The following is a 9,768-nucleotide window of genomic DNA, read 5'->3' on the forward strand; positions in this document are numbered from 1 at the left end:
AATTATAATTCGATTGCATAGGAAATTCAAAAACGCAAATAGTTGCTATAATTTTAATTGACATATACAGCATGACTAAAATGCTTACAACACCCGGTATTCCCAGGCGGGCACCCATCCAAGTACTAACCGGGCTCGAGGTTGCTTAACTTCAGAGATCGGGTCTACTCAACCTGGTATGGTCGTAGGCGATTTCAAATGAAAGAAAATGTCTTTTTTAATTATAATTCGTTTGCATAGGAAATTCAAAATCACAAACAGTTGCTATATATTTAATTGAAATATACAGCATGACTAAATTGCTTACAACACCCGGTATTCCCAGGCGGTCACCCATCCAAGTACTAACCGTGCCCGAGGTTGCTTAACTTCCAAGATCAAACGAGATCGGGTCTACTCAACCTGGTATGGTCGTAGGCGATTTCAAATGAATAAAAATGGCTTTTTCAATTATAATTCGATTGCATAGGACATTCAAAAAATCAAATAGTTGCTATAAATTTGATTGAAAGATACAGCATGACTAAAATGCTTACAACACCCGGTATTACCAGGCAATCACACATCCAAGTACTAACCGGGCCCGAGATTGCTTAACTTCCGAGATCGGGTCTACTCAACCTGGTATGGTCGTAGGCGATTTCAAATGAAAGAAAATTGCTTTTTTAATTATAATTCGTTTGCATAGGAAATTCAAAATCACAAACAGTTGCTATATATTTATTTGAAATATACAGCATGATTAAATTGCTTACCACACCCGGTATTCCCAGGCGGTCACCCATCCAAGTACTAACCGGGCCCGAGGTTGCTTAACTTCCGAGATCGAACGAGATCGGGTCTACTCAACCTGGTATGGTGGTAGGCAATTTCAAATGAAAGAAAATGACTTTTTCAATTATAATTCGATTGCATAGGAAATTCAAAAACGCAAATAGTTGCTATAAATTTAATTGACATATACAGCATGACTAAAATGCTTACAACACCCGGTATTCCCAGGCGGGCACCCATCCAAGTACTAACCGGGCTCGAGGTTGCTTAACTTCAGAGATCGGGTCTACTCAACCTGGTATGGTCGTAGGCAATTTCAAACGAAAGAAAATGGCGTTTTCAATTCTAATTCGATTGCATAGGAAATTCAAAAAAGCAAATAGTTGCTAAAAATTGAATCGAAATATACAGCATGACTAAAATGCTTACAGCATCCACTATTCCCAGGCGAGCACCCATCCAAGTACTAACAGAACCCGAGGTTGCTTAACTTCGGAGATCGAACGAGATCGGGTCTACTCAACCTGGTATGGTCGTAGGCAATTTCAAAAGAAATAAAATGGCAATTTCAATTCTAATTCGATTTCATAGGAAATTCAAAAACACAAATAGTTGCTATACAATTAATTGAAATATACAGCATGTCTAAAATGCTTATCGCACCCGGTATTCCCAGGCGGTCACCCATCCAAGTACTAACCGGGCTCGAGGTTGCTTAACTTCCGAGATCGAACGAGATCGGGTCTACTCAACCTGGTATGGTCGTAGGTGATTTCAAATGAAAGAAAATGGCCTTTTCAATTATAATTCGATTTCATAAGAAATTCAAAAAGGCAAACAGATGTTATCAATTTAATTGAAGTATACAGCATGACTAAAATGCTTACAAAACCCGGTATTCCCAGGCGGTCACCCATCCAAGTACTAACCGGGCCCGAGGTTGCTTCATTTCCGAGATCGAACGAGATCGGGTCTACTCAACCTGGTATGGTCGTAGGCAATTTCAAAAGAAAGAAAATGGCCTTTTCAATTCTAATTCGATTGCATAGGAAATTCAAAAAAGCAAATAGTTGCTAAAAATTTAATCGAAATATACAGCATGACTAAAATGCTTACAGCACTCACTATTCCCAGGCGATCACCCATCCAAGTACTAACGGGGCCCGAGGTTGCTTAACTTCCGAGATCGAACGAGATCGGGTCTACTCAACCTGGTATGGTCGTAGGCGATTGCATATGAAAGAAAATGGTCTTTCCAATTCTAATCCGATTGCATAGGAAATTCAAAATAGAAAATAGTTGTTATAAATTTGATTGAAATATACAGCAAGACTAAAATGCTTACAACACCCTGTATTCCCAGGCGGTCACTCATCCAAGTACTAACCGGGTCCGAGGTTTCTTAAATTCCCAGATCGTATCTACTCAACCTGGTATGGTCGAAGGTGGGTTCAAATGAAAGAAAATGGCTTTTTTAATTACAATTCGATTGCATAGGAAATTCAAAAAACAAATAGTTGCTATAAATTTAATTGAAATATACAGCATGACTAAAATGCTTACAACACCCTGTATTCCTAGGCGGTCACCCATCCAAGTACTAACCGGGCCCGAGGTTGCTTAACTTCCGAGATCGAACGAGATCGGGTCTACTCAAACTGATATGGTCGTAGGCAATTTAAAATGAAAGAAAAAGGCTTTTTCAATTCTAATTCGATTGCATAGGAAATTCAAAAACGCAAATAGTTGCTATAATTTTAATTGACATATACAGCATGACTAAAATGCTTACAACAACCGGTATTCCCAGGCGGTCACCCATCCAAGTACTAACCGGGCCCGAGATTGCTTAACTTCCGATATCGGGTCTACTCAACCTGGTATGGTCGTAGGCGATTTCAAATGAAAGAAAATGGCTTTTTTAATTAAAATTCGTTTGCATAGGAAATTCAAAATCACAAACAGTTGCTATATATTTATTTGAAGTATACAGCATGACTAAAATGCTTACAACACCCGGTATTCCCAGGCGGTCACCCATCCAAGTACTAACCGGGCCCGAGGTTGCTTAACTTCCGAGATCGAACGAGATCGGGACTACTCAACCTGGTATGGTCGTAGGCAATTTCAAAAGAAAGAAAATGGCCTTTTCAATTCTAATTCGATTGCATAGGAAATTCAAAAAAGCAAATATTTGCTAAAAATTTAATCGAAATATACAGCATGACTAAAATGCTTACCACACCCGGTATTCCCAGGCGGTCACCCATCCAAGTACTAACCGGGCCCGAGGTTGCTTAACTTCCGAGATCGAACGAGATCGGGTCTACTCAACCTGGTATGGTGGTAGGCAATTTCAAATGAAAGAAAATGACTTTTTCAATTATAATTCGATTGCATAGGAAATTCAAAAACGCAAATAGTTGCTATAATTTTAATTGACATATACAGCATGACTAAAATGCTTACAACACCCGGTATTCCCAGGCGGGCACCCATCCAAGTACTAACCGGGCTCGAGGTTGCTAAACTTCAGAGATCGGGTCTACTCAACCTGGTATGGTCGTAGGCGATTTCAAATGAAAGAAAATGGCTTTTTTAATTATAATTCGTTTGCATAGGAAATTCAAAATCACAAACAGTTGCTATATATTTAATTGAAATATACAGCATGACTAAATTGCTTACAACACCCGGTATTCCCAGGCGGTCACCCATCCAAGTACTAACCGGGCCCGAGGTTGCTTAACTTCCAAGATCAAACGAGATCGGGTCTACTCAACCTGGTATGGTCGTAGGCGATTTCAAATGAATAAAAATGGCTTTTTCAATTATAATTCGATTGCATAGGACATTCAAAAAATCAAATAGTTGCTATAAATTTGATTGAAAGATACAGCATGACTAAAATGCTTACAACACCCGGTATTACCAGGCAATCACACATCCAAGTACTAACCGGGCCCGAGATTGCTTAACTTCCGAGATCGGGTCTACTCAACCTGGTATGGTCGTAGGCGATTTCAAATGAAAGAAAATTGCTTTTTTAATTATAATTCGTTTGCATAGGAAATTCAAAATCACAAACAGTTGCTATATATTTATTTGAAATATACAGCATGATTAAATTGCTTACCACACCCGGTATTCCCAGGCGGTCACCCATCCAAGTACTAACCGGGCCCGAGGTTGCTTAACTTCCGAGATCGAACGAGATCGGGTCTACTCAACCTGGTATGGTGGTAGGCAATTTCAAATGAAAGAAAATGACTTTTTCAATTCTAATTCGATTGCATAGGAAATTCAAAAACGCAAATAGTTGCTATAATTTTAATTGACATATACAGCATGACTAAAATGCTTACAACACCCGGTATTCCCAGGCGGGCACCCATCCAAGTACTAACCGGGCCCGAGGTTGCTTAACTTCAGAGATCGGGTCTACTCAACCTGGTATGGTCGTAGGCGATTTCAAATGAAAGAAAATGGCTTTTTTAATTATAATTCGTTTGCATAGGAAATTCAAAATCACAAACAGTTGCTATATATTTAATTGAAATATACAGCATGACTAAATTGCTTACAACACCCGGTATTCCCAGGCGGTCACCCATCCAAGTACTAACCGGGCCCGAGGTTGCTTAACTTCCAAGATCAAACGAGATCGGGTCTACTCAACCTGGTATGGTCGTAGGCGATTTTAAATGAAAGAAAATGGCTTTTTCAATTATAATTCGATTGCATAGGACATTCAAAAAATCAAATAGTTGCTATAAATTTGATTGAAAGATACAGCATGACTAAAATGCTTACAACACCCGGTATTACCAGGCAATCACACATCCAAGTACTAACCGGGCCCGAGGTTGCTTAACTTCCGAGATCGAACGAGATCGGGTCTACTCAACCTGGTATGGTCGTATGCGATTTCAAGTGAAAGAAAATGGCCCTTTCAATTCTAATTCGATTGCATAGCAATTTCAAAAAAGCAAATAGTTGCTAAAAATTTAATTGAAATATACAGCATGACTAAAATGCTTACAGCACCCGGTATTCCCAGGCGGTCACCCATCCAAGTACTAACCGGGCCCGAAGTTGCTTAACTTCCGAGATCAGACGAGATCGGGTCTACTCAACCTGGTATGGTAGTAGGTGATTTCAAAAGAAAGAAAATGGCGTTTTCAATTCTAATTCGAGTGCATAGGAAATTCAAAATCGCAAACAGATGTTATAAATTTAATTGAAATATACAGCATGACTAAAATGCTTACAACACCCGGTATTCCCAGGCGGTCACCCATCCAAGTACTAACCGGGCCCGAAGTTGCTTAACTTCCGAGATCGAACGAGATCGGGTCTACTCAACCTGGTATGGTGGTAGGCAATTTCAAATGAAAGAAAATGACTTTTTCAATTATAATTCGATTGCATAGGAAATTCAAAAACGCAAATAGTTGCTATAATTTTAATTGACATATACAGCATGACTAAAATGCTTACAACACCCGGTATTCCTAGGCGGTAACCCATCCAAGTACTAACCGGGCCCGAGGTTGCTTAACTTCCGAGATCGGGTCTACTCAACCTGGTATGGTCGTAGGCGATTTCAAATGAAAGAAAATGGCTTTTTTAATTATAATTCGTTTGCATAGGAAATTCAAAATCACAAACAGTTGCTATATATTTAATTGAAATATACAGCATGACTAAATTGCTTACAACACCCGGTATTCCCAGGCGGTCACCCATCCAAGTACTAACCGGGCCCGAGGTTGCTTAACTTCCAAGATCAAACGAGATCGGGTCTACTCAACCTGGTATGGTCGTAGGCGATTTTAAATGAATAAAAATGGCTTTTTCAATTATAATTCGATTGCATAGGACATTCAAAAAATCAAATAGTTGCTATAAATTTGATTGAAAGATACAGCATGACTAAAATGCTTACAACACCCGGTATTACGATGGCAATCACACATCCAAGTACTAACCGGGCCCGAGATTGCTTAACTTCCGAGATCGGGTCTACTCAACCTGGTATGGTCGTAGGCGATTTCAAATGAAAGAAAATTGCTTTTTTAATTATAATTCGTTTGCATAGGAAATTCAAAATCACAAACAGTTGCTATATATTTATTTGAAATATACAGCATGATTAAATTGCTTACCACACCCGGTATTCCCAGGCGGTCACCCATCCAAGTACTAACCGGGCCCGAGGTTGCTTAACTTCCGAGATCAAACGAGATCGGGTCTACTCAACCTGGTATGGTCGTAGGCGATTTCAAATGAAAGAAAATGTCTTTTTCAATTATAATTCGATTGCATAGGACATTCAAAAAATCAAATAGTTGCTATAAATTTGATTGAAAGATACAGCATGACTAAAATGCTTACAACACCCGGTATTACCAGGCAATCACACATCCAAGTACTAACCGGGCCCGAGGTTGCTTAACTTCCCAGATCGAACGAGATCGGGTCTACTCAACCTGGTATGGTCGTAGGCGATTTCAAATGAAAGAAAAAAGGCCTTTTCAAATCTAATTCCAATGCATAGCAAATTCAAAAAAGCAAATAGTTGCTAAAAATTTAGTTGAAATATACAGCATGACTAAAATGCTTACAGCACCCGGTATTCCCAGGCGGTCACCCATCCAAGTACTAACCGTGCCCGAAGTTGCTTAACTTCCGAGATCAGACGAGATCGGGTCTACTCAACCTGGTATGGTAGTAGGTGATTTCAAAAGAATTAAAATGGCGTTTTTAATTCTAATTCGATTGCATAGGAAATTCAAAATCGCAAACAGATGTTATAAATTTAATTGAAATATACAGCATGACTAAAATGCTTACAACACCCGGTATTCCCAGGCGGTCACCCATCCAAGTACTAACCGGGCCCGAGGTTGCTTAACTTCCGAGATCGAACGAAATCGGGTCTACTCAACCTGGTATGGTCGTAGGCAATTTCAAAAGAAAGAAAATGGTCTTTCCACTTCTAATTCGATTGCATAGGAAATTCAAAAAAGCAAATAGTTGTTAAAAATTTGATTGAAATATACAGCATGACTAAAATGCTTACAACACCCGGTATTACCAGGCAATCACACATCCAAGTACTAACCGGGCCCGAGGTTGCTTAACTTTCGAGATCGAACGAGATCGGGTCTACTCAACCTGGTATGGTCGTAGGCAATTTCAAAAGAAAGAAAATGGCGTTTTCAATTCTAATTCGATTGCATAGGAAATTCAAAAAACAAATAGTTGCTAAAAATTGAATCGAAATATACAGCATGACTAAAATGCTTACAGCATCCACTATTCCCAGGCGAGCACCCATCCAAGTACTAACAGAACCCGAGGTTGCTTAACTTCGGAGATCGAACGAGATCGGGTCTACTCAACCTGGTATGGTCGTAGGCAATTTCAAAAGAAATAAAATGGCAATTTCAATTCTAATTCGATTTCATAGGAAATTCAAAAACGCAAATAGTTGCTATAAATTTAATTGAAATATACAGCATGTCTAAAATGCTTATCGCACCCGGTATTCCCAGGCGGTCACCCATCCAAGTACTAACCGGGCTCGAGGTTGCTTAACTTCCGAGATCGAACGAGATCGGGTCTACTCAACCTGGTATGGTCGTAGGTGATTTCAAATGAAAGAAAATGGCCTTTTCAATTATAATTCGATTTCATAAGAAATTCAAAAAGGCAAACAGATGTTATAAATTTAATTGAAGTATACAGCATGACTAAAATGCTTACAAAACCCGGTATTCCCAGGCGGTCACCCATCCAAGTACTAACCGGGCCCGAGGTTGCTTCATTTCCGAGATCGAACGAGATCGGGTCTACTCAACCTGGTATGGTCGTAGGCAATTTCAAAAGAAAGAAAATGGCCTTTTCAATTCTAATTCGATTGCATAGGAAATTCAAAAAAGCAAATAGTTGCTAAAAATTTAATCGAAATATACAGCATGACTAAAATGCTTACAGCACCCACTATTCCCAGGCGATCACCCATCCAAGTACTAACCGGGCCCGAGGTTGCTTAACTTCCGAGATCGAACGAGATCGGGTCTACTCAACCTGGTATGGTCGTAGGCGATTGCATATGAAAGAAAATGGTCTTTCCAATTCTAATCCGATTGCATAGGAAATTCAAAATAGAAAATAGTTGTTATAAATTTGATTGAAATATACAGCATGACTAAAATGCTTACAAAACCCTGTATTCCCAGGCGGTCACTCATCCAAGTACTAACCGGGTCCGAGGTTGCTTAACTTCCGAGATCGTATCTACTCAACCTGGTATGGTCGAAGGTGGGTTCAAATGAAAGAAAATGGCTTTTTCAATTAAAATTCGATTGCATAGGAAATTCAAAATCACAAACAGTTGCTATATATTTATTTGAAGTATACAGCATGACTAAAATGCTTACAACACCCGGTATTCCCAGGCGGTCACCCATCCAAGTACTAACCGGGCCCGAGGTTGCTTAACTTCCGAGATCGAACGAGATCGGGACTACTCAACCTGGTATGGTCGTAGGCAATTTCAAAAGAAAGAAAATGGCCTTTTCAATTCTAATTCGATTGCAAAGGAAATTCAAAAAAGCAAATATTTGCTAAAAATTTAATCGAAATATACAGCATGACTAAAATGCTTACAGCACCCACTATTCCCAGGCGATCACCCATCCAAGTACTAACCGGGCCCGAGGTTGCTTAACTTCGGAGATCGAACGAGATCGGGTCTACTCAACCTGGTATGGTCGTAGGCAATTTCAAAAGAAATAAAATGGCAATTTCAATTCTAATTCGATTTCATAGGAAATTCAAAAACGCAAATAGTTGCTATAAATTTAATTGAAATATACAGCATGTCTAAAATGCTTATCGCACCCGGTATTCCCAGGCGGTCACCCATCCAAGTACTAACCGGGCTCGAGGTTGCTTAACTTCCGAGATCGAACGAGATCGGGTCTACTCAACCTGGTATGGTCGTAGGTGATTTCAAATGAAAGAAAAAGGCCTTTTCAATTATAATTCGATTTCATAAGAAATTCAAAAAGGCAAACAGATGTTATAAATTTAATTGAAGTATACAGCATGACTAAAATGCTTTCAAAACCCGGTATTCCCAGGCGGTCACCCATCCAAGTACTAACCGGGCCCGAGGTTGCTTAATTTCCGAGATCGAACGAGATCGGGTCTACTCAACCTGGTATGGTCGTAGGCAATTTCAAAAGAAATAAAATGGCAATTTCAAATCTAATTCGATTTCATAGGAAATTCAAAAACGCAAATAGTTGCTATAAAATTAATTGAAATATACAGCATGTCTAAAATGCTTATCGCACCCGGTATTCCCAGGCGGTCACCCATCCAAGTACTAACCGGGCTCGAGGTTGCTTAACTTCCGAGATCGAACGAGATCGGGTCTACTCAACCTGGTATGGTCGTAGGTGATTTCAAATGAAAGAAAATGGCCTTTTCAATTATAATTCGATTTCATAAGAAATTCAAAAAGGCAAACAGATGTTATAAATTTAATTGAAGTATACAGCATGACTAAAATGCTTACAAAACCCGGTATTCCCAGGCGGTCACCCATCCAAGTACTAACCGGGCCCGAGGTTGCTTAATTTCCGAGATCGAACGAGATCGGGTCTACTCAACCTGGTATGGTCGTAGGCAATTTCAAAAGAAAGAAAATGGCCTTTTCAATTCTAATTCGATTGCATAGGAAATTCAAAAAAGCAAATAGTTGCTAAAAATTTAATCGAAATATACAGCATGACTAAAATGCTTACAGCACCCACTATTCCCAGGCGATCACCCATCCAAGTACTAACCGGGCCCGAGGTTGCTTGACTTCCGAGATCGAACGTAATCAAGTCTGCTCAACCTGGTATGGTCGTAGGCGATTTCAAACGAAAGAAAATGGCAATTTCAATTCTATTTCGATTGCATAGGAAATTCAAA

The 9,768-nt window shown here is 39.5% G+C and overlaps 16 non-coding genes and 24 pseudogenes across 16 annotated transcripts; all 40 read right to left on the reverse strand.

The window, feature by feature from the left end:
• Positions 1-81: 81 nt before the first annotated feature.
• LOC143457259 (5S ribosomal RNA) lies at positions 82-190 on the reverse strand (annotated as a pseudogene).
• Positions 191-300: 110 nt separating this feature from the next.
• Positions 301-419, reverse strand: LOC143455186 (5S ribosomal RNA). Its single transcript, XR_013116775.1, has one exon. It is a non-coding gene; the product is annotated as a 5S ribosomal RNA (ribosomal RNA).
• A 110-nt stretch (positions 420-529) lies between these two features.
• On the reverse strand, positions 530-638 carry LOC143457370 (5S ribosomal RNA; annotated as a pseudogene).
• A 110-nt stretch (positions 639-748) lies between these two features.
• LOC143457734 (5S ribosomal RNA) lies at positions 749-867 on the reverse strand. The gene has a single exon (XR_013117414.1). It is a non-coding gene; the product is annotated as a 5S ribosomal RNA (ribosomal RNA).
• Positions 868-977: 110 nt separating this feature from the next.
• LOC143457260 (5S ribosomal RNA) lies at positions 978-1,086 on the reverse strand (annotated as a pseudogene).
• Positions 1,087-1,196: 110 nt separating this feature from the next.
• On the reverse strand, positions 1,197-1,315 carry LOC143457206 (5S ribosomal RNA; annotated as a pseudogene).
• A 110-nt stretch (positions 1,316-1,425) lies between these two features.
• LOC143456663 (5S ribosomal RNA) lies at positions 1,426-1,544 on the reverse strand (annotated as a pseudogene).
• A 110-nt stretch (positions 1,545-1,654) lies between these two features.
• Positions 1,655-1,773, reverse strand: LOC143454743 (5S ribosomal RNA). The gene has a single exon (XR_013116353.1). It is a non-coding gene; the product is annotated as a 5S ribosomal RNA (ribosomal RNA).
• A 110-nt stretch (positions 1,774-1,883) lies between these two features.
• On the reverse strand, positions 1,884-2,002 carry LOC143456721 (5S ribosomal RNA; annotated as a pseudogene).
• A 328-nt stretch (positions 2,003-2,330) lies between these two features.
• LOC143456047 (5S ribosomal RNA) lies at positions 2,331-2,449 on the reverse strand (annotated as a pseudogene).
• Positions 2,450-2,559: 110 nt separating this feature from the next.
• LOC143457127 (5S ribosomal RNA) lies at positions 2,560-2,668 on the reverse strand (annotated as a pseudogene).
• Positions 2,669-2,778: 110 nt separating this feature from the next.
• LOC143453598 (5S ribosomal RNA) lies at positions 2,779-2,897 on the reverse strand. Its single transcript, XR_013115258.1, has one exon. It is a non-coding gene; the product is annotated as a 5S ribosomal RNA (ribosomal RNA).
• A 110-nt stretch (positions 2,898-3,007) lies between these two features.
• Positions 3,008-3,126, reverse strand: LOC143457746 (5S ribosomal RNA). Its single transcript, XR_013117425.1, has one exon. It is a non-coding gene; the product is annotated as a 5S ribosomal RNA (ribosomal RNA).
• Positions 3,127-3,236: 110 nt separating this feature from the next.
• Positions 3,237-3,345, reverse strand: LOC143457444 (5S ribosomal RNA; annotated as a pseudogene).
• A 110-nt stretch (positions 3,346-3,455) lies between these two features.
• LOC143454103 (5S ribosomal RNA) lies at positions 3,456-3,574 on the reverse strand. The gene has a single exon (XR_013115744.1). It is a non-coding gene; the product is annotated as a 5S ribosomal RNA (ribosomal RNA).
• Positions 3,575-3,684: 110 nt separating this feature from the next.
• Positions 3,685-3,793, reverse strand: LOC143457371 (5S ribosomal RNA; annotated as a pseudogene).
• Positions 3,794-3,903: 110 nt separating this feature from the next.
• On the reverse strand, positions 3,904-4,022 carry LOC143457758 (5S ribosomal RNA). The gene has a single exon (XR_013117436.1). It is a non-coding gene; the product is annotated as a 5S ribosomal RNA (ribosomal RNA).
• Positions 4,023-4,132: 110 nt separating this feature from the next.
• On the reverse strand, positions 4,133-4,241 carry LOC143457025 (5S ribosomal RNA; annotated as a pseudogene).
• Positions 4,242-4,351: 110 nt separating this feature from the next.
• On the reverse strand, positions 4,352-4,470 carry LOC143454104 (5S ribosomal RNA). The gene has a single exon (XR_013115745.1). It is a non-coding gene; the product is annotated as a 5S ribosomal RNA (ribosomal RNA).
• A 110-nt stretch (positions 4,471-4,580) lies between these two features.
• Positions 4,581-4,699, reverse strand: LOC143455922 (5S ribosomal RNA; annotated as a pseudogene).
• Positions 4,700-4,809: 110 nt separating this feature from the next.
• On the reverse strand, positions 4,810-4,928 carry LOC143455663 (5S ribosomal RNA; annotated as a pseudogene).
• Positions 4,929-5,038: 110 nt separating this feature from the next.
• LOC143454906 (5S ribosomal RNA) lies at positions 5,039-5,157 on the reverse strand. The gene has a single exon (XR_013116509.1). It is a non-coding gene; the product is annotated as a 5S ribosomal RNA (ribosomal RNA).
• A 110-nt stretch (positions 5,158-5,267) lies between these two features.
• Positions 5,268-5,376, reverse strand: LOC143456822 (5S ribosomal RNA; annotated as a pseudogene).
• A 110-nt stretch (positions 5,377-5,486) lies between these two features.
• LOC143454105 (5S ribosomal RNA) lies at positions 5,487-5,605 on the reverse strand. The gene has a single exon (XR_013115746.1). It is a non-coding gene; the product is annotated as a 5S ribosomal RNA (ribosomal RNA).
• Positions 5,606-5,935: 330 nt separating this feature from the next.
• LOC143454206 (5S ribosomal RNA) lies at positions 5,936-6,054 on the reverse strand. The gene has a single exon (XR_013115841.1). It is a non-coding gene; the product is annotated as a 5S ribosomal RNA (ribosomal RNA).
• Positions 6,055-6,164: 110 nt separating this feature from the next.
• LOC143456872 (5S ribosomal RNA) lies at positions 6,165-6,283 on the reverse strand (annotated as a pseudogene).
• A 111-nt stretch (positions 6,284-6,394) lies between these two features.
• LOC143456396 (5S ribosomal RNA) lies at positions 6,395-6,513 on the reverse strand (annotated as a pseudogene).
• Positions 6,514-6,623: 110 nt separating this feature from the next.
• On the reverse strand, positions 6,624-6,742 carry LOC143453750 (5S ribosomal RNA). The gene has a single exon (XR_013115405.1). It is a non-coding gene; the product is annotated as a 5S ribosomal RNA (ribosomal RNA).
• A 110-nt stretch (positions 6,743-6,852) lies between these two features.
• LOC143456417 (5S ribosomal RNA) lies at positions 6,853-6,971 on the reverse strand (annotated as a pseudogene).
• A 109-nt stretch (positions 6,972-7,080) lies between these two features.
• On the reverse strand, positions 7,081-7,199 carry LOC143457207 (5S ribosomal RNA; annotated as a pseudogene).
• A 110-nt stretch (positions 7,200-7,309) lies between these two features.
• LOC143456664 (5S ribosomal RNA) lies at positions 7,310-7,428 on the reverse strand (annotated as a pseudogene).
• Positions 7,429-7,538: 110 nt separating this feature from the next.
• On the reverse strand, positions 7,539-7,657 carry LOC143454744 (5S ribosomal RNA). Its single transcript, XR_013116354.1, has one exon. It is a non-coding gene; the product is annotated as a 5S ribosomal RNA (ribosomal RNA).
• A 110-nt stretch (positions 7,658-7,767) lies between these two features.
• LOC143455807 (5S ribosomal RNA) lies at positions 7,768-7,886 on the reverse strand (annotated as a pseudogene).
• A 329-nt stretch (positions 7,887-8,215) lies between these two features.
• On the reverse strand, positions 8,216-8,334 carry LOC143453599 (5S ribosomal RNA). Its single transcript, XR_013115259.1, has one exon. It is a non-coding gene; the product is annotated as a 5S ribosomal RNA (ribosomal RNA).
• A 110-nt stretch (positions 8,335-8,444) lies between these two features.
• LOC143456592 (5S ribosomal RNA) lies at positions 8,445-8,563 on the reverse strand (annotated as a pseudogene).
• Positions 8,564-8,673: 110 nt separating this feature from the next.
• Positions 8,674-8,792, reverse strand: LOC143456665 (5S ribosomal RNA; annotated as a pseudogene).
• Positions 8,793-8,902: 110 nt separating this feature from the next.
• Positions 8,903-9,021, reverse strand: LOC143455221 (5S ribosomal RNA). Its single transcript, XR_013116808.1, has one exon. It is a non-coding gene; the product is annotated as a 5S ribosomal RNA (ribosomal RNA).
• Positions 9,022-9,131: 110 nt separating this feature from the next.
• Positions 9,132-9,250, reverse strand: LOC143456666 (5S ribosomal RNA; annotated as a pseudogene).
• A 110-nt stretch (positions 9,251-9,360) lies between these two features.
• LOC143454219 (5S ribosomal RNA) lies at positions 9,361-9,479 on the reverse strand. Its single transcript, XR_013115854.1, has one exon. It is a non-coding gene; the product is annotated as a 5S ribosomal RNA (ribosomal RNA).
• A 110-nt stretch (positions 9,480-9,589) lies between these two features.
• On the reverse strand, positions 9,590-9,708 carry LOC143457072 (5S ribosomal RNA; annotated as a pseudogene).
• Between the last annotated feature and the right edge of the window lie 60 nt (positions 9,709-9,768).

This window comes from Clavelina lepadiformis, chromosome 4 (genome assembly GCF_947623445.1).
Source record: "Clavelina lepadiformis chromosome 4, kaClaLepa1.1, whole genome shotgun sequence".
NCBI lineage: Eukaryota > Metazoa > Chordata > Ascidiacea > Aplousobranchia > Clavelinidae > Clavelina > Clavelina lepadiformis.